Genomic DNA, 27,445 nt, shown 5'->3' on the forward strand with positions numbered 1-27,445 from the left:
GTAAAAACTGAAAGAAGTGAGAACACCATAGGGATAATTTAGGGAAGAGTGTTAAAGGCAGGGGAAATGACCAATACTGGGACCTTGCAGCACCGGCAAGCCAAATGCATGGGAACAGCTAGGCAGCCAGTGTTCCTGGAGTGGGCAGTTGAGTGGAACAATAATGTGAGATGAAGTCAGACGTGTAAGGTGGGTCAAGAGGGGAAGCTATGTTGGCCTTTGTAAGGTCATGATACAGCATTTAATTTTTACTATGAGTAAGACAAGACTCCATTGGAAAGTTTCCAAGAAAGAGTTGATGTAATTTGACTTATGCTTCATCAGGATCACTCTGGCTGGTATATTTAGAATAGACAGGGTGCTGCATCCTGAACTGGCATGGAGGTGACAATAGTGGTGAAGTGGATGAATTCTAAATATATTTTGACAGTAGATAAGACAGAATTTACTGAATGACCAAAAGATTAATTTAAAAAATGGGTGCATCAGCATGTTTCCATTTTCTTCCTCAGAATGGAAATTCTTGCTTAACAATATCTCTCTATTCATCTATATACCAATCAATGAATCATCCATCACTATTTATCATATAGCTACTTATATTTATCTATCTTTCTGTATATCCATCTGAATATCTATCATCTATTTATCTTTTGTGGATAAGGAAAAGTCAAAATATTATTATTGACATGTAGGCATAAATAAGCAATGCTAATTAGAAGGTACATTCGGGAGAATGGAATGTCAAACATATAGCCTCAAAGATAGCTAGAAATAAAAACGAGTTAAATCAATACATTTGCGAGAAAAGGGAAGTTAATCTGACTTTACTAGGAAAGAGAGGAGACAAAGGAAACTGGTAGGACTATGAAATAGTTTGCCCTTGTTTGACACAAAAATAAAGAAAGCCAAGGATATAAAATAATCTAACCAACTAGAGTTAAAAATTTAAAGCTTCTGTCAAAACTACCTCTAGGATAATGCTATTATAATGAGAAAAACTGGCAACAAACAAAATAAAAAAATATTTACAGGTAAAGGCATATGCTGGGTAAGGTCTAGACAAGAGTTTAGGAGGAGATTGGGCTTTAGACAATAAGTGAATTTATAAGATTATGGTTCATATAAAAATGTATAAAGTGGTTAACTTAACTTACACTTTCATGCTAAAGAAAGCCTCTGAGTTATGCTGTGCTATTTTTTCTTTTAACGGATAATAGCTGAACCAGTGTAGGTAGAGTATCATGTATGTGCATATCCACATTATCCCAACTGCCTCTACTCTTTGCATTACTACTGGGAAAGAACCACAGACTGAGAAAATGACAACACTCATTGTCCCAGTGACTTCTGTAAATTCTGGTGGATTGAGACAACTCAGGCAGCCCATCCTTAAGTTTGCACATCCTAAAATTTCCATGATCTAAACAAAGGACTAGAACAGGGAGGCAACAGTGTCTATGAAGCAATCCATTTTAAATATTTCTACATGGACCAGAATTGAAGTATATCATTACAGATTGTACAGGATAATATATCAACACTTAATCAGTGAATGAAACAATAATAATGCATCTCCACTACTATTGAAAGACAGATGGTACCTACAGTGTTCATAGTTTAAAGTGCATTCAAGTTTACATTCAATAAAATAAAATACATAAGGTTAAAATTTTTGTTCTGATAGACTAAGAAACTAATATACACTGCATACTTTATATATCCTTAAGTGAGCCAGAAAACTTATGTGACTATGGAGGCCAAGCAAATGATGGAAATAAGTGAACCTATTAATTGGGAGTGGTAAGAAGTGGAGAAGCATGTCTCATTGATAGATGCAATGACTGAGAGTTTTAGACAACTGTGTTCAAGTAGAAATGTAACCTAAAGATGTTAAGATATCCTGATTTTTTTCAAAGTTTTTAATGTTAGATCTTTTTTAAAAATCCTTATCAGAACAATCAAAAGATATTCATGGGATGCCAGTTTGACACACTTGTCCAGAATTTTCAACTTTACAAAAGTAATATAGAGCAATGGTTACAAACCCAAACTTTTAATACAGTCTGGTTCAAATTCCCTCTCTATTGCCTATTAACCGAATGATCCTGGGAAGTTACTAAAATTTCCTGATCCTCAATTAACTCAATTGTGAAAAAAATATAATGCCTAACTTTTGGAATTGTTGTAAAAATTGCAACAATATATTTAAAGTTCATAATGGTGATGATGACTGTTATGAACAAAAGTAACTCCAAAATTCTTTATGTCTTTGATTCCTAGAGTCCTATCACAATCACATTTTCATCATGTTAGGGTAAGGCTTTTAGTCTTTTCAAAAATAAATACTATTGAACATATATTCCATGAAAAAGATTATACAGTCTTCATATGCATTTCACATGCATGCTTTGACCCTCATAATCTTATAAGCAAGGCACTATCATTTTAGTGCCACTTAACATGTTAGAAAACCAAGACAAGGCTTAGAATAAATCTTCTAACCTCGGCCTTAGAAATAAAGTGTCTACATATTTTAGTGTGTATCAAGGGTAAAGAAGAAGAAGACGGGTAAAGTTAGACAATTCATAAATGAAGAAAGGATAAAAGAGAAAGTGGTAGACAGTAGCTACCAGCGTTAAGGAATTTCCTGAAATTGTTATAAAGCCTCCTGGTAAGCATAGTATTATGGACACAGTACCAATGAACTAGTTGTTTTCAATATTCAAATTAAAATGTTTAGCTTCCTTTTAAGGCGATTTTTAAAAAATTATAGTGGAAACTTAACTTTGGATCTATCATAAAACTCATGAGAATTTTTATCTATGAAGGAATCATTCTACAGCCAACTTATCCAGCAGAAATATTTGACAAACAAGGAAATATATACATGAACTAAATCCACAGATCAAGGCATCCTTATGAAAGTGGAGGACAGCAAAGAAACTCAAGAAGATGCAATCAGATGGAATATACTGTAAAATTGTGCACACTATTTGGTTGAACATAGTATGTTGGTGTATAGAGATCAGAGAGCTAAACTTGCGATGCTCTGAATTCCTTGAAGAATTCAGCAGGATTAGTTCTAGCTATGGGTATAAGTTAATTCACCAGAACAGTGAACAGACCTTGGAGGCAGTGACAGTCTCTGAAAAGATTTTGATAGATGCCTCAGCACTGGATGTGCAGTGCTGGTGGGTGCTCATATGCCTCAGAAACAGAAATGGACCAGAAATAGAGCTGCAAACAATACAGTCACATTCCTGAGAAGAATATTTATGAGGAGTGGAGAAAGAACTACACCTTTAAAAAGCTGACAGGACAGGCTAAGAAAAACGTTTGTGTTTTTCCTGTAACTACGGGAAAAGGAGGACACAGCACACTGGATTTTCCTTGTAGAAGCTAATTCCTATTCCAAGCGCAAGCCCCACATTGATGGGACTGAGGGAAAACCAAAGGGACTTCTTGTCTTCTGTCTTATTTTTGGCCTGCTAGGATACCTAAACCTGTATTAGTGTTATTATTAATAGCTAATATTTAGCAAGAATTTTCAATGTGAAAAACACTGTTGTAAGGACATGATATCCTTCATTTCAAATTTTTACAGAAGCTCCGTAAGGTACACATGATTACCCTTAAGTTTAGGTGAGAAAATAGAGAGTCAGAAACATTGTGATCTACCCAGCACACCCAACCAACAAATAGGAGATCCTCAGAGGCAAATCCAGAGCCATCAGACTCCAAATCCCTGGTTATTTTTATTCCCTTTTGCTGCACTTACAATTTTCTTAAAATTTCTTTCAAAACTGTGACATTACCAGAAATAGCTTGTGTTATAGAAACACCATTGGGCTGGAAGGTAGATGGATTATGCATATTCCTTTATTTAGCTGTGGAATGTTGCATCTTGATTTCTTACTCTTCAAAAAGGGAGACTTAAATAATTTCTCAATTTATCCCACCTCTGAATTTTATGATTCTAGTTCTCTTCTATAGTATACAGAGTGAGTAGATGGTAGGAGATACCAAGATATGGAAACAAGAAGATACATTAATTTTAAAAAAAGCCTTTTTTATAACTAAATATTAAAAAGGGAAGTACTATTCTAGGCATGGGAAAACATTACATCTTTAAGATTCCATAAGTTTCCTGTGCAGTAAGTATTTTGGCCCCATATTATCAATAAGAAAGCTGAGTCACAGAGAAGTTAACTTTCCCCAAGGTCATACTAGATAAAGCTGGGACTCAAGGCTTGGTCTGTCTGATTCTAAATTCCATCATCTTCAATACCAAATGATAACTTTCAGTGACTATGCTTAGAAAAAAACAAATCAGTGATGAAACTGTCTACCTGTTGTTTTATTCTGGCAAAAGTACAAAATATGCGCTGATGAGCGTCCTTGATAATGGAAAAAAAGAATACATTGTTTTCAGAGCTTCAAGCACAAATCCAAATAAAGAGCAAACTCAGTATGTAATAATAATGCACAGCCCTTTCATCGATGATTTATAATTACTTTGATTTTGTTGATCCCATTTGGGGGGACCAGATTAGCAAAATGATGACCAATCATTTGGAAATCAATAGTTTCGCAGCATGGTTAGTAAGTTGCTCTAAAATTAGTGCATAATCAACCAGAACACAGTCAGTGTGATTGGTGAGGCAATGGCCAAAACTTGATTATGGCTTTTTTTTTTTCTGTGGCAAAATAAATGGAGAGTCAGGTCATAAATTCAATGTTGAAGGCTTTTCATAGCATCTAGTTGGATCAACTGCTTATTACTAATTATTCCTAAATGATTACCTACCTTAGCTCTCTACAATCTCAAATTGTTCTTCAATGGTATTTAATAAATCTGATGACAGAGAATGTATTAACTCATGAAGCAGTTCCTTCTGTTTTTAGAGAGATGATTCTGATGGATGTGGACACATCCTGGAATGGAACACAAAACTGTTTCTTTGCATCTACCTCTCACAAAGTCCATATGGAATCATTGACCCTTTTTTCTTCTTCAGAAATGATGTGCAATTTTTAGTAATTTTAAAAATTATCCTTGGAGCTGATAATTTCATAGATAAAATAATCTAAGAAATTGTAAAACATGCTGCTGTTTTATAACAGCACTTTACTCACTGCACTGTTCTGCATCCTCCCAGACTGTGAGACATTCAATGGCAGGGTCTATGTTTCATTGATTGAAGTATCCCAGTGTTTAATAAAGTGCCTGCTATGTAATAAGCACAAATGTCTATTCCATTGAACTAAACTATACATTTTCAAAAATATCCATTTCAGTCCTGCGTTGTATAAAAAATGTCTGTTGGTAAATTTAATTTAACTCTAGTGCTATCGGTGTTTCACTTAAAGATATTTATATTATTTCTTTCATCTCCATTTGCTGTTTGTTGTTTCTTTCTTTTGAGGAATACTTTGGAATACATATTTATTTTGGAATATTTTGGCATACTTAGACTATTCTGGAAACCTCAGGTCATAAAGTTTTAGTTTCTCTTTATATGTCCTTTCTCTATATTTGTTCTTATTTATAGTCCCTTCTAAAATAAAAACTGTAGTTATGACTATCTTTTTCTGAAAAAGGAATTGCATTTACCCAAAAGTTTCCCTAAAGGGATTGTAATCATTTTCATTGTTCTCCTAGAATCATTGTCTTTTCATCAAAAGCCTTCATAAAGTGATAAAATTACCATTAAAAATAACTGCATTAAAATGGAAAATAAAAATTCATACTCTCAAGGCAAGACAAGTAATGAGGAATTATCTATTTTGTTAAAGAATAATTTTATGTAATATAGATATAAAAAGAATTTTGATTGTAGTTTCTATTTTTTAAGGTAGATAATTAACTTTTTTAACCATATGATTTTTCTAATCAGTTTGCATGGGAAACTGTGTTATGCAAGTCCATTTGGAGTAACTACAACTTGATCTCTTATTGATGATTCAGAACCATGGACATAAATTTCTTTTTACCAATATTAAAGATTCTTATAAAAACCATGATAACATAATTTTTCTTTTAATTAGAACAGTTTTTACTCAATAAATTTCATTTTCATTTACTTATCAACCTTTTATTCAATACCTACAATGTGTCTGCCACTCTTCTAGATCTTGAAGATACTGAAAGGAAGAAATTTATCCTGAAAATGCCCACAGATTTGTGGAGAAACAGCCATGGAAAGAAAAACATTACAACACAATATGACAGTCACCATAATATAGCTACTGTATTTATAAGGTGGATGAGAGTATGAGGAAGATGCGCCTACCTTTGGACCAGAAAAGAAGGTCTTCATAGAAATAGGATTTGAGTTAAGAATGGAAATTAAGTAAACATAATAAATTATTTAGAGGTATAATAAAATGAAGTGTCTTTGAAGATCAATAAAATAATTTGGTAATATTGGGATGTAAGCTATGACAACGAGGGTGGAAAACTAGACAAAAGCTGATTCATGGAGAACCTAAATATCTTTCAAATGAATACATATTTAATCCAATTCACAATAGCAAACAGCTGTAGAATATTGAGCAGAAATATAATATAATTAGAACTGAGTGCTCAAAGCCACATTAATTTCAGAGGAGTAACAATTGCACCACTGACAATAAGTCAGTCTAGCTCAGCTCCAGTGATTTGTGATGCTTCCTGTTTGTTTTTCTTGGTTTCATGTCTTATTTGTGGTAACCAGCACTAGACTGATGAAATGTCTTATCTAGAAGCAAACATGACTATCATTTTAGCTGTTACACAATATTGCATGTATTACTTCTTTTGACCTTCTGTGAGCACATACTACTTATATTGTCATGCAATATGATTCAGGTAGACTTTCTTGAGCCCCAGTTTTCAGCTAATGCTTGTGTATGGAACTGATGATGCCCACCTATCGAATATTCCAGACCAGAGTGCTGACATTGGAAGATAAATAGAAAGGTATTCAGACAACTAATTCTTATTTTTCCTGCCCAGAATCCTGATTACAGTTTGCTTTAAAGATGACTATCACCAATGCCTGGGAGGAGATATGTCAGATGTGAAGTACCACTAATAAATTAAGGCAATATAGTTCTTCACTTGTCAAAAGAACATGTAGATAAATTTGGGAATATCATGATATGTAGTTTTATCCATAACCATGAAGATTAAGTCCAAATTTCCAGTTAAGACCCAGAGATCATTTTCCAAATGTTCTGTTTCTCTGTGAGATCCTGCTAAGCCCTAATGGATTGGGTGCACTTGAAGTGAAGAGCACCTTAAATTACTGCCCAGAAAGTAGTTTTCCCTAAATGGAAACTTTTAATCATTTGAATTATTATTCTTTATATCATCTTGTCAACTTTTCATTGCTGATGATAGAATCTTGGACTTCACTATGCACACACTTAAAAATATATTTTAAGATTTATTACTAAAAATTACATATGTAGTCATACCTCATTTTATTATGCTTTATTCCATTTTGCAGGTGTTATGTTTTTAGAAATTAAATGTTTGTGGCAATCCTGCACTGGGCAGGGCTATCAGCCCCATTCCTCCCACATGTGCTTACTTTGTGTTTCTGTGTCACATTTTGGTAATTCTTGCAATGTATCCTTTTCAGCATCATTATATATATTATGGTGATCTGTGATCAGTGATCATTGATGTTACTATTTCAATTGTTTGGGACAACATGAACCATACCCATATAAGATGCACACTTAATAAATCAGTGTTCTATATGTTCTGACAGCTCTACCAACCAGCCGTTCCTCCATCTCTCTCCCTCTCCTAGGGACTTCCTATTTCATGGACACGACAATATTGAAATTAGGGCAATTAATTCTATAATTGTTTCTAAGTGTTCAAGTGAAAGAGTCACACATCTCTCACTTTTAATCTTACACCACATAGAAAAATTAACTCAAGATGCATTAATGGATTAAAGACTTAAATGTAAAAACTAAAACTATAAAAACCCTGGAAGATAACCTAGGAAGCACCATTCTTGACATAGAACTTGGCAAAGATTTCATGATGAAGATAGCAAATGCAATTGCAACAAAAACAGAAACTGACAAATGGAATATGGAATCTAATTAAACTAAAGAGCTTCTGCAAACAGCAAAACAAAACAAACAAACAAACAAAAAACAAAGTGAACAGACAACCTACAGAATGGGAGAAAATTTTGCAAACTATGCATCCAACAAAGATCGAATACCAGAGCCTATAAGGAACTTAAACACATTTATAAGCAAAAAACAAATAACCCCATTAAAAAGTGGGCAAAGGACATGAACAGACACTTTTCCAAAGAAGACATACATGCAGCCAACAAGCATATGAAAAAATGCCCTACATCACTTATAATTAAATGAATGCAAGTCAAAACCATAATGAGATTCCATCTCATATCACTCAGAATAGCTATTAGTAAAAAGTCAAAAAATAACAGATGCTGGCAAGGTTGTAGAGAAAAGGGAATGCTTATACACTGTTGATGGGAGTGGAAATTAGTTCAGCCATTGTGGAAAGCAGTGTGGCAATTCCTCAAATAACTTAAAACAGAATTACTATTTGACCCAGCAGTCCCATTTGTGGCTATATACCCAAAATATTGGGTGTATACCCAAATATTGCTATATGTTTATCGCAGTAATATTTACAATAACAAAGACATAGAATCAACCTAAATGTCCATCAATGGTAGATTGGATAAAGAAAATATGGTGCTTATATGCCATCCAATACTATGCAGTCATAAAAGTATAATGAGACCATGTCTTTTGCAGCGACATGGATAGAGCAGGAAGCCATTATCCTAAGCAAACTAACACAGAAACAGAAAACGACATACTGCATATTCTCACTTATAAGTGAGAGCTAAACAATGAGAACACATGAATACTAGGAGAGGAACAACAGATACTGGGGCCTACTTGAGGTTGGAGTATACCTATTAGGTATTAAGCTTCTTACCTAGGTGAGGAAATTATCTGTATGTCAAATCCCTGTGTCACACAGTTTATCTATATAACAAACTTGTACATGTACCCCTGAACCTAAAATAAAAGTTTTCTTAACTAATCAAAAGCTAGAAATGGTTAAGCTTAGTGAGGAAGGCATGTTGAAAATCAAGACAGGCCAAAAGCTGGGAATTTTGTGCTGAACAGCCAAGTTGTGAATGCAAAGGAAAAGTTCTTAAAGAAATTAAAAGTGCTACTCCAGTGAGCACAAAAGTAATAAAAAAGCAAAACAGACTTATTGCAGATATAGAGAAAGTTTTAGTGGTCTGGATGTAAGATCAAACCAGCCATGACATTCTCTTAAGACCAAGGCTAATCCAGAGCAAGGTCCTAACTCTCTGCAATTCTATGAAGGCTTATAGTTGAAGAAGCTGTAGAAAAAAAAGAGAAACTTGCAGAAGTTGGTTCATGAAGTTTAAGAAAAAAAAATGCCATCTCCATAACATAGAAGTGCAAGGTAAAAGAGCAAGAGCTGATGTGGAAGCTGCAGCAATGATCCAGAATATCTAGCTAAAATAATTGAAGATGGCTATGCTAAACAACATATTTTCAATGCAGATGAAAGAGCCCTCTACTAGAAAAAAAATAACATTTAAGACTTTCATAACTAGAGAGACGTCAGTGCCTGGACTCAAAGCTTCAAAAAACATGCTCACTTGTTCAAAGCTAATGCTGCTGGTGACCTTCAACTAAGGCCAATTCTCACTTACCATTCTGAAAATATTGGTGCCCTTAAGAATGATGCTAAGTCAACTCTGACTGTGCTCTATAAACGAAATAACAAACCCTGGATGACAGCACATCTAGATACAGTATGACTAACTAAATATTTAAAGCCCAATTTTGAGACATACTGCTGAGAAAAAAAGATTTCTTTCAAAATATTACTGATCATTGACAATGCATCTAGTCACCAAAGAACTCTGATAGAAATAGAGGAGATTGGTGTTATTTTCATGCCTGCCAATGCAGCATTCATTCTGAAGCCCATGAATCAAGAAGTCATTTTGACTTTCAAGTCTTATTATTTAAGAAATTTAGTTTGTAATCTATAGCTGCTATAGATAATGATTTTTTGATGGATCTGGGCAAAATACGTACTTTGAAAACCTTCTGGAAAGGTTTCACTGTTCTAGATGCCATTAAAAATAATTATGATTCATGGGAGAAGTCAAAATTTCAACATTAACAGGAGTGGGAAAGTTGATTACAGTTCTCAAGGATGACCTTGAAGGGTTTAAGACTTTAGTAGAGGAAGTCACTGAAGATGTGGTGGATATACCAAGAGAGCTAGAATAAGAAGTAGAGCCTGGAGATGTGACCGAATTGCTGCAATCTCATAACATTTGAATGGGTGAGGAGTTGCTTCTTATGAATGAGAAAAAAAGGTTGTTTTGCTTTTTTTTAGATAGAATATGACCCTAGTGAAGATGCTGTGAACATTGTTGAAATGACAACAAAGAATATAGAGTATTACATAAACTGAGCAGATAAAATAGCAGTAGGATTGGAGACGTTTTACCCCAATTTTGAAAGAAGTTCTATTGTGGGTAAAATGCTATCAAACAGCATTACGTGCTACATATTAATCTTTCATGAAAGGAAAAGTCATCGATTTGGCAAACTTCATTGTTGTCTTGTTTTAAAAAATTGCTGCAGTCTCAGTAACCTTCAGCAACCACCATCCAGGTCAGTCAGCAGCCATCAACACTGAGGCAAGTCCCTCCACCACCAAAAAGATTACAACTCACTGAAAGCTCAGATGATCATTAGTATTTTCATCAATAAATCACTTTTTAATCATGGCATGTACAATTTAAAATAAAATACTATTATAAACAATATAATACAGCATAACATAAACATGCACTGGGAAACCAAAATATTTGTGTGACTCACTTTCTTATGATATTTGCTTGAGTGCAGTGGTCTGTAACTAAATCTGCAATATCTTTGAGGTATGTCTGTATATACTTATTGTGCTGAGTAAAATTATATATTTTTTGCTGAATACCATATCTAGTCCTCTAAGATAAAGTGTATCATTCTAAAACTTCCTTTCTTGATAGACAGTTATATAGACAGATACAAAATATAAGATATTATCAACTAATGTAGATATATCATTTTTGCTTGTAGGTTTTTGCTTTAAATAAATAGAATCATCAAAATAGAGCAAACATATTACATTGCAACTTTTTTATTCATGTGACCATACCTTGACCAGTATTACAGTTTGGTAAATATAAAAGTAGCTATCAATTTCTCTCCCTTTTTTTCTATAAAACAGCTTTGTATACTTTTATATAATTTGAAATCATTCATAAGTTGTTTAACTGCTTTTTTCCCCAGTTACAAAAAATTATCCTCATCTTCTACTCTTTACTTTCCATCTCCCTCAGTTGTGTCCTCCTCCTCAAACTAATAATTTCTATAAATAGCTTGGGGTGCCTTCTATACTTATCTTCATGTTTATATAACAATATACAAAATTCATATTAACACACTTATACACATTAATAATTAAGAAAAATTTGTTTGCTTCACTATATAAAGATAACCCTACTACACACACTTTCCTGTACCTTAGTCTTTTTGCCCTTAAAAATACATTGTGAAAATGTCTTTAAAACTATATAGTGTGCAAACTGGCATCAGCAAAATGGCAGAATGGGAATTCTTAGTGCTTGACCCCTCACAGAACCATCAATCTGAACAACCATCCATTAATAAAAATACCTGCATGGGACCTAAGGAATCCAGATGAGAGATTACAGCACCTGAGTGTAGGGTGAAAATAAGAAAGGATGACACACTGAAGAGAGTGGGAAGGATTGTTTCACATTACCCATATCACCCTCCCTCCATGTTGGGAAAGGAGATTGAAGTCATCATTCAACTATGCCACATACCCCAGCACCAGGCCCATTCAGTGAATCCTGGTGTGAAGCCGGTTCCAGTGGCCCCAGGATTTGGGTCTTTCCCAGTACCAGGGCAGCCCTGCAACAGCACCAGTCTACTTCCCACAGCCCCAAGCTCCAGACTAGCTCCTATGGACCCAGATTCTGTGTTGTTCTCAGAAGACCCAGACTCCAGAGGTTCAACTGCAGACTCAGGCTTAAGACTTACCCCAGTGTCAGATAGGTCCTCACAGTCCCAGGCACCAGACATTCCCACAGGATCCAGGGACCAGGCCTGCCCTAGTGGACCATGATGTTTGCCCAAACCGTACAGACTGAGAACACAGCGCCCCATCCCCCGCCACCCCCAAAAGACTCAGGTTGAAGACCAGCTCCTGTGTACCCAGGCTTCAGCCTTGCCACTATGAACATAGGCTCCAGGCCCCACCACATGTATCCAGGCAGTAGTCCTTTCCCTGTGGACCCAGGCATCAGAGCTGCACAGTCACTGACCCAGGCACAAGGCTAGCCCACCTGAGAACTCCAGCAGCAAGCCCACCAGCATATCTCAATAGCTTGCCCATCCAGAACCTCTGGACAGGGTGACTGAGGAACAACTTGTCCTACTAAAGTCAGTATGTAAATATTGAAAAGGATGCCTAATTTTTTGAATACCCAGGCACCAGAGCAAGGATCACAAATCATCAGGGAAATATGACATCATCAAAGGAAAAAAAAATAAAGCACCAGTAACCAACCCTAAAGACATGGAGCTCTACAAATTGATGAATAAATCAAAGTAATCATCTTAGGTTAATTCAATGTGTTAGAAGAAAGACGAACAGTAAATAATATCAATAAAACAATACATGAACGAAATTAGAAGTTTAACAAAGAAATAGACAACATAAAGATGAACCAAACAAAAATTCCAGAACTGAGGAATACAATCACTGAGCTGAAAAATTCTTTAGAGAGCTTCAGGAGCAGACCTGTTAAAGCAGAAATAAAGAAAAGCAGTGAAGACATATCAGTTGAAATTACCCAGGCCAGGATTGGCGGCTTGTACCTGTAATTTCAGTACTTTAGGAGGCCAGAATGGGAGGATCATTCAAGGCCAGGAGTTTAAGACTAGCCTGGGAAACATAACAAGACCCCATATATACAAAAATTAAAAAAAAAAAAATTCACCAGGCATGGTAGTGCATGCCTGTAGTCCTAGCTACCCAGGGGGCTAACACAGGAGTAATAACACCTGAGCTCAGGAGTTTGAGATTATGGTAAGCTATGATTGTGTCTTTGCAGTCCAGCCTGGATAACAGCGCAAGATTCTGTCTCCAAAACATGTTTTTTAAAGAAATTACCCAGTCTATTGTGAATAATGCCGCAATAAACATACGTGTGCATGTGTCTTTATAGCAGCATGATTTATAGTCATTTGGGTATATACCCAGTAATGGGATGGCTGGGTCAAATGGTATTTCTAGTTCTAGATCCCTGAGGAATCGCCACACTGACTTCCACAATGGTTGAACTAGTTTACAGTCCCACCAACAGTGTAAAGACTTGGAACCAACCCAAATGTCCAACAATGATAGACTGGATTAAGAAAATGTGGCACATATACACCATGGAATACTATGCAGCCATAAAAAATGATGAGTTCGTGTCCTTTGTAGGGACATGGATGAAATTGGAAATCATCATTCTCAGTAAACTATCGCAAGAACAAAAAACCAAACACCGCATATTCTCACTCATAGGTGGGAATTGAACAATGAGATCACATGGACACAGGAAGGGGAATATCACACTCTGGGGACTGTGGTGGGGTGGGGGGAGGAGGGAGGGATAGCATTGGGAGATATACCTAATGCTAGATGACGAGTTAGTGGGTGCAGTGCACCAGCATGGCACATGTATACATATGTAACTAACCTGCACAATGTGCACATGTACCCTAAAACTTAAAGTATAATAAAAAAAGAAAAAAGAAAAAAGAAAATGCCAAAAAGAAAAAGAAAAAAAGAAATTACCCAGTCAGAAAAATGTTAAGAAAAAATAATGAAAAAGGGTGAAGCAAGCCTATCAAACTTACAAGACACCATCAAGCACAGCAAAATCCACATTATGGAAATCTCGGAAAGAGAAGATAGAAAGTACTGAAAGCTTATTCAAAGAAATAAAGAAATACTCCTAAATCTGTAGAAAAAAATGAACATTCAAATCTATGAGACACAGAAACCCCAAATGGATTAAATACAGGGAGATGTTTATCAAGACACCTTATAATCAAACTCTCAAAAGTCGGAGAGAATTTTCAAGGCTGCAAGGAAAAAATAATTCTTTACATCCAAGGGAATCCCTTAAGATTATCAGCAGACTTCTTAGCAGAAACCTTGCAGGCAAGAAAATAGTGGGATTACATATTCAAATAGCTGAAAGAAGATGTCCTTCAGAAATGAAACAGAAAAAAATATTTTCCCAGAAAAACAAAAGCTGAGAGAGTTCATCATGGCTAGACATATAAGAAATACTAAAAAGCATTCTTGAAGATGAAACAAAAGGATTATAACCAATAACATGAAAACATGAAGATATAAAACTCATTGTAAATGTAAGGATCTAGTACAAATCAGAAGACTCTAATACAGTAAGAGTGGTACATAAATCAATTTAAGTCTAGCATTAAAAGTAACTATAGCTTCAATAATTTGTTAATGGATATATGATACAGAAAACATGGAAGTTGTAACATCAATAACATAAATGTGAGAAGAGGGAAAGTTAAAGTGTAACATTTTTGTATATAATTTAAGTTCATTTGTTATCAACTTAAAAAATTGACTGTCAGAACTATAAGATGTTTTAAGTAAGCCTACTTGTAATAACAAATTTTTAAAATGGTAGAACACAAAAGGCAAAGAGAAAGGAGTCAAAATATAAATATATATATTTAATATAAGTATATAAAATAATATCACTACAAAACAAATTATCAAATCACAAAGGAAGACAGTAAGAGAGGAAGTTGGAAGTACAAAATAGAAAGCAATCAATAAAATGCTGATCATAAGTACTTACTGTTCATATCAATAGTTGCTTTAAATATAAATGAATTAAATTATCCAATCAAAAGACATAAAGTGACTGAAGATTTTTTTAAAAATCCAACTGTATGCTGCATGCAATAGACTCATTTTATCTTTAAGAACAACAGATTGAAAGTAAAGGAATAAAAAAACTTATGTCCTGCAATTGGTAATCAAAAGAGAGCATGATGGCTATACTTACATAAGACAAAATAGACTTTAAGTTAAAAACTTTCACAAGAGATAAAGAAAGTCATTATGTAATGAAAAATACTTCAATTTATCAAGAGGATAATTATGTATGTAATTACATAACATACACAAACATATCCAAATCAGAGCGCCTAAATAAATAAACTATAAGAAGAGCTGAATAAAGAAATAGACAGACAACAATACAACAACAGTAGGGAACTTCAATACCCCACTTTCAACAACGTATAGAACACTTATATTGAAAACCAAATAGGAAACATTGTACTTGAACTTTACTATATAGCAAATGAGTTTAACAATCATACAGAACATTCCATCCAACAGCAGCAGAGTACGTATTCTTTTCAAGTGCACATGGATCACTCTCCAGGATAGATCATATGTTGGTCCACAAAACAAGTATGAACAAGTTTAAGATTGAAATCATGGCTGGGCACGGTGGCTCAGGCCTGTAATCCCAGCACTTTGGGAGGCTGAGGTGGGCAGATCAGGAGGTCAGGAGATCAAGACCATCCTGGCTAACACAGTGAAACCCCGTCTCTACTAAAAATACAAAAAAAATTAGCCAGGTGTGGTGGCGGGCACCTGTAGTCCCACCTACTCGGGAGGCTGAGGCAGGAGAATGGCATGAACCCGGGAGGTGGAGCTTGGAGTGAGCCAAGATCGTGCCACTACACTCCAGCCTGGCCGACAGAGTGAGACTCTGTCTCAAAAAAAATAAAGATTGAAATCATATAGAGTATTTTTTTCTGACCACAATAGTATGAAACTGGAAGTCAAAAACAGGAATAAAATTGGGAAATTCACAAAAATGTCAAAATTAAAAAGCATACTCCTGTGGGTTTGTCATAGATAGCTCTTATTATTTTGAGTTACATCCCATCAATACCTAATTTATTGAGAATTTTTAGCATGAAGGTTGTTGAATTTTGTCAAAGGCCTTTTCTGCATCCATTGAGATAATCATGTAGTTTTTGTCTTTGGCTCTGTTTATATGCTGGATTACATTTATTGATTTGCATATATTGAACCAGCCTTGCATCCCAGGGATGAAGCCCACTTGATCATGGTGGATAAGCTTTTTGATGTGATGCTGGATTTGGTTGGCCAGTATTTTATTGAGGATTTTTGCATCAATGTTCATCAAGGATATTGGTCTAAAATTCTCTTTTTTTGTTGTGTCTCTGCCTGGCTTTGGTATCAGGATGATGCTGGCCTCATAAAATGAGTTAGGGAGGATTCCCTCTTTTTCTATTGATTGGAATAGTTTCAGAAGGAATGGTACCAGTTCCTCCTTGTATCTCTGGTAGAATTTGGCTGCGAATCCATCTGGTCCTGGACTCTTTTTGGTTGGTAAGCTATTGATTATTGCCACAATTTCAGATCCTGTTATTGATCTATTCAGAGATTCAACTTCTTCCTGGTTTAGTCTTGGGAGAGCGTATGTGTCGAGGAATTTGTCCATTTCTTCTAGATTTTCTAGTTTATTTGTGTAGAGGTGTTTGTAGTATTCTCTGATGGTAGTCTGTATTTCTGTGGGCTCGGTGGTGATAACCCCTTTATCATTTTTTATTGCGTCTATTTGATTGTTCTTTTTTTCTTTATTAGTCTTGCTAGTGGTCTATCAATTTTGTTGATCCTTTCAAAAAACCAGCTCCTGGATTCATTAATTTTTTGAAGGGTTTTTTTTTTGTCTCTATTTCCTTCAGTTCTGCTCTGATTTTAGTTATTTCTTGCCTTCTGCTAGCTTTTGAATGTGTTTGCTCTTGCTTTTCTAGTTCTTTTAATTGTGATGCTAGGGTGTCAATTTTGGATCTTTCCTGCTTTCTCTTGTGGGCATTTAGTGCTATAAATTTCCCTCTACACACTGCTTTGAATGTGTCCCAGAGATTCTGGTATGTCGTGTCTTGGTTCTCATTGGTTTCAAAGAACATCTTTATTTCTGCCATCATTTCATTATGTACCCAGTAGCCATTCAGGAGCAGGTTGTTCAGTTTCCATGTAGTTGAGCGGTTTTGAGTGAGTTTATTAATCCTGAGTTCTAGTTTGATTGCACTATGGTCTGAGAGACAGTTTGTTATAATTTCTGTTCTTTTGCATTTGCTGAGGAGAGCTTTACTTCCAACTATGTGGTCACTTTTGGAATAGTTGTGGTGTGGTGCTGAAAAAAATGTATATTCTGTTGATTTGGGGTGGAGAGTTCTGTAGATGTCTATTAGGTCCGCTTGGTGCAGAGCTGAGTTCAATTCCTGGGTATCCTTGTTAACTTTCTGTCTCATTGATCTGTCTAATGTTGACAGTGGGGTGTTAAAGTCTCCCATTATTATTGTGTGAATGGGCAAAAACTGGAAGCATTCCCTTTGAAAACTGGCACAAGACAGGGATGCCCTCTCTCACCACTCCTATTCAACATAGTGTTGGAAGTTCTGGCCAGGGCAATCAGGCAGGAGAAGGAAATAAAGGGTATTCAATTAGGAAAAGAGGAAGTCAAATTGTCCCTGTTTGCAGACGACATGATTGTATATCTAGAAAACCCCATTGTCTCAGCCCAAAATCTCCTTAAGCTGATAAGCAACTTCAGCAAAGTCTCAGGATACAAAATCAATGTACAAAAATCACAAGCATTCTTATACAACAATAACAGACAAACACAGAGCCAAATCATGAGTGAACTCCCATTCACAATTGCTTCAAAGAGAATAAAATACTTAGGAATCCAACTTACAAGGGACATGAATGACCTCTTCAAGGAGAACTACAAACCACTGCTCAATGAAATAGAAGAGGATACAAACAAATGGAAGAACATTCCATGTTCATGGGTAGGAAGAATCAATATTGTGAAAATGGCCATACTGCCCAAGGTAATTTATAGATTCAATGCCATCGCCATCAAGCTACCAATGACTTTCTTCACAGAATTGGAAAAAACTACTTTAAAGTTCATATGGAACTTTAAAAAAGAGCCCACATCACCAAGTCAATCTTAAGCCAAAAGAACAAAGCTGCAGGCATCACGCTACCTGACTTCAAACTATAATACAAGGCTACAGTAACCAAAACAGCATGGTACTGGTACCAAAACAGAGATATAGATCAATGGAACAGAACAGAGCCCTCAGAAATAACGCCACATGTCTACAACTATCTGATCTTTGACAAACCTGAGAAAAACAAGCAATGGGGAAAGGATTCCCTATTTAATAAATGGTGCTGGGAAAACTGACTAGCCATATGTAGAAAGCTGAAACTGGATCCCTTCCTTACACCTTATACAAAAAGTTATTCAAGATGGATTAAAGACTTAAACGCTAGACCTAAAACCATAAAAACCCTAGAAGAAAACCTAGGCATTACCATTCAGGACATAGGCATGGGCCAGGACTTCATGTCTAAAACACCAAAAGCAATGGCAATTGACAAATGGGATCTAATTAAACTAAAGAGCTTCTGCACAGCAAAAGAAACTACCGTCAGAGTGAACAGGCAACCTACAAAATCGGAGAAAAATTTCACAACCTACTCATCTGACAAAGGGCTAATATCCAGAATCTACAATGAACTCAAACAAATTTACAAGAAAAAAAACAAAGAACCCCATCAAAAAGTGGGCAAAGGATATGAACAGGCACTTCTCAAAAGAAGACATTTATGCAGCCAAAAGACACATGAAAAAATACTCACCATCACTGGCCATCAGAGAAATGCAAATCAAAACCACAGTGAGATACCATCTCACACCACTTAGAATGGCAATCATTAAAAAGTCAGGAAACAACAGGTGCTGGGGAGGATGTGGAGAAATAGGAACACTTTTACACTGTGTTGGGACTGTAAACTAGTTCAACCATTGTGGAAGTCAGTGTGGCGATTCCTCAGGGATCTAGAACTAGAAATACCATTTGACCCAGCCATCCCATTACTGGATATATACCCAAAGGACTATAAATCATGCTGCTATAAAGACACATGCGCACGTATGTTTATTGCGGCATTATTCACAATAGCAAAGACTTGGAACCAACCCAAATGTCCCACAATGATAGACTAGATTAAGAAATTGTGGCACATATATACCATGGAATACTATGCAGCCATAAAAAACAATGAGTTCATGTCTTTGTAGGGACATGGATGAAATTGGAAATCATCATTCTCAGTAAGCTATCGCAAGGACAAAAAACCGAACACTGCATGTTCTCACTCATAGGTGGGAATAGAACAATGAGAACACATGGACACAGGAAGGGGAACATCACACTCTGAGGACTGTTGTGGGGTGGGGGAGGGGGAGGGATAGCATTAAGAAATATACGTAATGCTAAATGACGAGTTAATGGGTGCAGCACACCAGCATGGCACATCTGTATATATGTAACTAACCGGCACACTGTGCACATGTACCCTAAAACTTAAAGTATAATAATAATAATAATAAGGCATACTCCTGAACAACCAATGGGTCAAGGAATAAGTCAAATTAAAATAAACAAAAATCTTAAGACAAATGAACATGAAAACACATCATACCAGAACTTATAGAGCAAGATTCCTAGAGGGAGGTTATAGTGATAAATGCCTACATTAAGAAAAACCATCTCAAAGAGATTACCTATCTTTATCCCAAGGAATTAGAAAAAGAACAAAGCCCAAAATTAGCAAAAGAAGGAAAATAATGAAGATTAGAGCAGAAATAAATGACATAGAAAATAGTATAAAATAACTATGAAACTTTGAAAAGATATGCAAAACTGCCAAACCTTTAGAGTATTTAAGAAAAAGACACAGAAGACTAAAATAAATAAAGTTACAAATTAAAAAGAGACATTGCAACTGATAGCACAGAAATGAAAGGGATCATAAAAAAGTGCAATGAGCAATTATACGCCAACAAATTGGATAACTCGAAAGACATGGATAAATTCCTAGGAACATATAATCTACCAAGTCTGAATCATGAGGAAATGGAAAATCTGAACAGACCAATAATGAGGGAAAAGATGGAATAGTAAACAAAAATCTTCTAACAAAGAAACGCTGAGGACAAGATGACTTCACAAGTGAATTCTACGATCTTTCTCAAATTCTTCCAAAAAGTTAAAAAGAAGGGAACACTACAAAAGTCACTTTATGAGGTCAGCATTACTCTAATACCAAAGCCAAACAAGGACATTATAAGAAAAGCAAATTAAAGGTAATATCCCTGATGAATACAGATGCAGAAATCATCAACAAAGTGCTATCAAATCAAACTCAATAGCACATCAAAATGATAACACTCATAATCAAATTGTACCTATCTCTGGAATACAATGACTTTTCAACATGGACAAGTCAATGAATGTGATAGACTACATTAACAGGGTAAAGGAAAAAAACTATATGATCATCTCAACACATGCAGAAAAACATTTGACAAATTCAACATCCTTTCATGACAAAAACTCTCAACAAATTGGAGGAGAAATGTACTTCAACATAATAAAGGGCATGTATGATAGCCCCACAGTTCACATACTTAATCATAAATAGCTGAAACATTTTACTGTAAGATTAGGAGTAAGAAAAGGATGCCTGCTCTTGTCACATCTATTCAGCATAGTATTAGAAGTCCTAGCAAGAATAATTAGGCAATAAAAAGAAATAAAAGTTACCTGAGTCAGAGAAGAAATAAAATAGTCTCTGTATGCAGATGACGTGATTTTATATGTAGAGAAAACACTTAAGACGCAATTAAAATTTGTTAGAATATATGAATTCAGTAAAGTTGCAGGATATAAAATTAGCATACGAAAACAGTTTCCCTTATAAATACTAACAGTGAACTATCTAAAAAAGAAATTAAGAAAACAATCTATTGTAGCTTCAAAAAAAAAAAATACTTAGAAATAAGGAGGTAGGCCAGGCGTGGTGGCTCACGCCTGTAATCCCAGCACTTTGGGAGGCTGAGGCGGGCGGATCACGAGGCCAGGAGTTCAAGACCAGCCTGGCCAACATAGTGAATCCCCGTCTCTACTAAAACTACAAAAAAATTAGCCAGGCATGGTGGTGCATGCTTTTAGTCCCAGCTACTCGGGAGGCTGAGGCAGGAGAATCACTTGAATCCACCAGGAAGGTGGAGGCTGCAGTGAGCCGAGATCACTCCACTGCATTCCAGCTTGGGCAACAGAGTGAGAATTTGTCTCACAAAAGAAGAAGAAGAAGAAGAAGAAAGAAGAAGAAGAAGAAGAAAGAAGAAGAAGAAGAAGAAGAAGAAGAAGAAGAAGAAGAAGAAGAAGAAGAAGAAGAAGAAGAAGAAGAAGAAATGAGGAGGTAAAAAATTATTATATTGAAAACTATAAATCTTTGATGAAAGGAATTAAAGAAGAGAAACAAATGGTAAGATGTCCTGTGTCCATGGATTGGAAGAAATAATACTGCAAAAATATCCATACCACTATCCAAATAAATCTACACATATAATAGACTTCCTATTTTAATTCCAATGGCATTTTTCACAAGAATAGAAAAAAATCCTGAAATTAATATGAAGCCACAAAAGACCCATAATAGCCAAATAAATCTTGACCAAAAGAACAATGCTAGAGGCATTACACTACCTGAATTCAAAACACATTTCCAATCTGTAGAACTCAAAGAATATGATATTGGCATAAAAATAGACATATAGGACAATGGGACAAAATTGCCCAGAAATAAAACCACTTATCTTTGGCAAAGGTTCCAGGAACATACAATGAGGAAAGGATTATCTCTTCAATAAATGATGCTGAGGAAACTGGATATCTACATGTAAAAGAAAGGAACTGGACAATAATCTCATACCATACACAAAAAAAATCAACCCAAAATGGATTGAAGAGTTAAACGTAAGACCTAAAACTACTAGAAGAAAACACAGAGAATAAATTGTTGACATTGATTTGGGCAATGATTTGTTAAAATATTACACCAAAAGCACAGGCAACAATAGCAAAACTAAGCAATGGGATTGTATCAACCTGTAAAGCTGTTGCACAGCAAAGGAAACAACCAACAGATTGAAAAGACAAGCTATGAAATGGGAGAAAATATTTTCAAACCATGTATCTAGTAAAGAGTTAAAATCCAAAATATGTAGGCAACCCACACAACTCAATAACTAGAAAATAAGCAACCCAATTAAAAATGGGTAAAGAACCTCAACAGGCATTTCTCAAAAGAAGAAATACATTTTCCAATAGGTATTTTTAAAAAATGCTCAACATCACTAATTATGCTGGAAATACAAATCAAAATCACAATGAGGTGTCATCTTATACTTGGTAGAATGGCTATTATCAAAGTTATTAAGGATAAGTATTTATAAGAAAAAAGGAAATCCTTGTACACTGCTGTTAGGAATGTACATTAATACAGCCGTTATAGAAAACAGTTTATAGTTTCCAAAGAAAATTAAAAATAGAAGTTTCATATGCTCTAACAATCCCACTTCTTGGTATATATCTAAAGGAAATTAAATCAGTATATCAAAGAGACATCTGCATTCCCATGTTCATTGCAGCATTTTTCACAATTATCAAGATAGGAAAATAACCCACATGCCCACTGAAGGGTAACTAGATCAAGAAAATTCAAACTTTAAAACATGAAAATTCTGTCATTTGTGACAACATAGATAAATGTAGAAGACATTATACTAAGTGAACTAAGCCAAGCACAGAAAGACAAACAGTATATATGGAATATAAAAATGTCAAAATCATAGAGGCAGAGAGAAGAATGGTAGATGCCAGTAGCTGAGGGATAATGGAAATGGAGAGATGTTAGTCAAATGTAATAAGTTTCAGTTACGCAGGATAAAAAAGTTCTAGAAATCTAATATACAGCATGGTGGCTAAAGTTAATAATACCATATTACACACTTGGAATTTATTAAGTGATTAGATCTTAAATATTAACACACACATGATAACTATGTGAGATGATACATGTGTTTATCAGCTTGATTTTAGTAATCAGTTCACTATGTATACATATACCAAATATCATGTTATATACATTAAATATTTAATATTTTATTTGTCAATTAGCACAATCAGTAATGATAAAGGTTATACTAAAACTGATACCACAGATATGCAAAATATCACCAGAGACTACTATAAGCATCTCTATGCAAACAAACTAGAAAACGTTAAAAAAGGATAAATTTCTGAAAACATACAACTTCCAAAGATTGAGCCAGGAAGAAACAGAAATCCTGAACAGACCAATAATGAGTACTAAAATTGAATCAGTAATTAAAAGTATCCCAAGAAAAAGTCCAAGGCAAGATGAATTCACAGCTGAATTTTACCACATATACAAAGATGAGCTGGTACCAATCTTATTGAAACTATTCCCAAAAAATCAAGGAAGGGAATTTCTCTCTAACTCATTACACAAAATCATGATACCAAAATCAGGCAATGAAACAAACAAACAAAAAAAAAAACAAAGCTGCTGGTCAATATTCCTAATGAAAATAGAGGCAAAAAAATTCTACAAAATACTAGTAAACTGAATCCAACAGTATATCAAAAAGATTTTGCATCACAATCAAGGGGACTTTATTCCAGGAGTACAAAGATGGTTCAATATGCCAAATAAATATATTTGATTTATCACAGAAACAGAATTACAAGCAAAAGTCATATGATTATCCCAATAGATAAAGAAAAACATTTGATAATATCCAACCTTCCTTCATGATAAAAGCCCTTTCAAGCTAAGTGTTGAAGGAGCATACCTAAAAATAATAAAACCCATATACAACAAACCCACAGCCAACCTCATACAGAATGGGGAAAAGTTGAAGGCATTCTCCCTAAGAACACGAACAAAAGAAGGATGCCTACTCTCACTACTCCTATTCAACATAGTACTGGAAGTCCTAGCAAGAGCAGTCAGGGAAGAGAAATAAAGGGCATCCAAATTGGAAGAAAAGAAGTCAAACCATCTCTGTTCACTGACAACATGATCTTATACCTAGAAAACCCTAAGGAATCCTCCAAAAGACTCCTAGACATGATTAACAATTTTGGTAAAATTTCAGGGTACAAAATCAATGTTCATAGTACAGTAGATTTCTATACATCAACAATGTTCGAATTGAGGACCAAATCAAGAACTCAATCCCATTTATAATAGTCACCAAGAAAACACCAAAATATAGGAATACGTTTAAACAAGAAGATGAAAGCTCTCCACAACGAAAACTACAAATCACTGCTGAAATAAATAATAGGTGACACAAATGAAAAATAACCCATGCTCATGGATTGAAAGAATCATTATTGTTCAAATGACCATACTGCCAAAAGCAACTTACAGATTCAACACAATTCATTTCAAACTGCCAATGTCATTTTTCACAGAACTGAAAAAAAAATCTTAAATTCATACAGAACCCAAAAAAGCACAAATAGCCAAAGCAATTATAAGCAAAAAGAATAAAGCTAGAAACCTTACTTACTTGACTTCATGCCTTCAAATTATACTACAAGGCTATAGTAACCAAAACAGCATTGTATTGGTATAAAACTAGACAGATAGATCAAGCGAACAGAACAGATAACCAAGAAATAAAGTCACATATCTACAGTCAACTAATCTTATCAAACTCAAAGAAAACAAACAATAGGTAAAGGATTCCTTATTCAACAAATAGTCCTGGGTGAATTGGCTAGCCATATGTGGAAGAATGAAACTGGACCCCTATCTCTCATCATAATAAAACTTAACCCAAGATGGAATAAAGACTTACATGTATGACCTGAAACTATAAAATCCTGAAATAAAACTAGGAAAAACTTCTGAACATTGCTCTAGGCAAAGAATTTATGACCAAAACCTCAAGAGGAAATAGAGCAAAACAAAATAAACAAATGGGACTTAATTAAACTAAAAAGCTTCTGCACATGAAAGAAACTAGCAACAGAGTAAACAGAGAAACTACAGAATGGGAGAAAATACTGCAAACTGCTTCATCCACATCCCTGCAAAGGACATGAACTCATTCTTTTTTATGGCTGCTTAGTATTCCATAGTGTGTATGTGGCACATTTCTTTTCTTTTCTTTTTTTTTTTTTTTTACAAAGGTGTTAGAAAAAGAAAGAAAATACTGCAAACTGTGCATCCAGCAAAGAACTAATATCCAGGATATGCAAGGAATTCAAACAACTTAACAAGAAAACAACGAATAACCCAATTTAAATAGTGGACAAAAGAACAGACATTTCTCAAAAGAACACATACAAGCAGCCAGAAAACATATTAAAATAACGCTCAATACCACTAATCATCAACAAAGTGCAAATTAAAACCACAATGAGATACCATCTTACACCAGTCATAACAGCTATAATTAAAAATCAAAAAATAACAGATATTAGTAAGGATGCAGAGAAAAGGAATACTTATACACTGTTGGTGGGAACGTAAATTACTACAGCCTCTATGGAAAACAGTATGGAGATTTCTCAAAGAACTAAAACTAAAACTACCATTTGACTCAACAACCCCACTACTGGGTATCTACCCAAAGGAGCAGAAATCATTATATCCCAAAGGCAGCCACACTCATATGTTTATGACAGCACTGTTCACAATAGCAAAGTCATGTCCAACAACTGATGATTGGATAAAGAAATTGTTATATATACACTATGGAATCCTATGCAGCCATAAAAATAATGAAATCATGTCTTTTGCCACAACATGGATGGAGCTAGATGCAATTATCCTAACTGAAATAACTCAGAAACACACACACTGGGGAGTTTGTGGGGGGAGTCTGTGAGGAGGGTGAGGGTTGAAAAATTACCTATTGGGTACAGGCTTCGTTATTTGTGAGATGGGTACACTGTAAGCCCAAACCTGACCATTATGCAATATATTAATGTAACTAACCTGAACATATATCCTCCTGAATCTACAATTTAAAAAAAGGAGAGGTCCTTTACTAAGTTTTTCTTAGATTTTCTATAATTTTTATTATTTTATTTTTATATGCAAGTATTGAGTACATCTGGAATTTTTATAGTATTAAGTAAAGATTTCCATTTTTTATTCAAGATATCTAACCAATTATACCAGAAATATTTGTTAAAATATCATTTTTCCATCATATTGATCTTTTAATTTTGATATATTAAATTGTCATAAATACTGAGCTGTGTTCCTGGATTCTCTATTCTCTTCCAGTGAGCAGTTTATCTGGCCATAGAATCTTTACTTGATTACATTAACTATACATAATTACATGACTTTAAAATTTGGTGAGTTATGTACCTCTTTACTATTTATCCTTACCAGACATTTGCTGACAATTTCCAGATATGTATTCTTCTATACAGATTTTAATGTAATTTTATGTAATTCCTAACAGGAAAATAGCACATTTGCCATTGTAAAAAATGCTGCAAAAACTATTTCCAATAAAATACATTTTATTAACTGCCCTTTTCAGAACCATTGATGTAATCATAGACCTGGATTTTTCTATGAATTTGTTAATGTAAAATTTTGTGTTGACTTTTTTGTTCATATTGAACAAACCTTACATTTCTAGGACAAACACTTTGTTATAATGAAGTACATTTCTGTGACAGTGTCAGATTCTATTGGTTAATATATCAAAGTAGGCATCTCCATAAAAAATATAAACATTATCATATTTTGGCATTAAATTATGATTTTATAAAATTGTTTAAGGTAATTTAAAACTTTTTAACAGGCAAATAGTTTATTTGACATTAGAATCATCTGCTCTTTATTAGACAAATATAACTTGGCTAATGGTCCTGAATAAAATGGCAGGTTTAAATACCTTTTCAACATCTTTGATAACTGGTCTCAAGTTTTTCCAGTTTTCTTTCTTGGTTTAACTTGGGTAATATATATTCTGCTAAGAAATCATCAATTTTTTTCCTGGCTTTTCAAATTTATTGCCATAAAGTTTCAGGAAGTTATATATATATATATATATATATATATATATATATATAATTATATATATAAATATATATAAATATATATATATAAATATATATAAATATATATAATTATATATATATTTATATATATAATTATATAAATAAAATTATGTATAATTATATAATTATATAAATAAAATTATGTATAATTATATAATTATATAAATAAAATTATGTATAA

The sequence above is a fragment of the Pan troglodytes genome, chromosome 4 (genome assembly GCF_028858775.2).
Source record: "Pan troglodytes isolate AG18354 chromosome 4, NHGRI_mPanTro3-v2.0_pri, whole genome shotgun sequence".
Lineage (NCBI taxonomy): Eukaryota > Metazoa > Chordata > Mammalia > Primates > Hominidae > Pan > Pan troglodytes.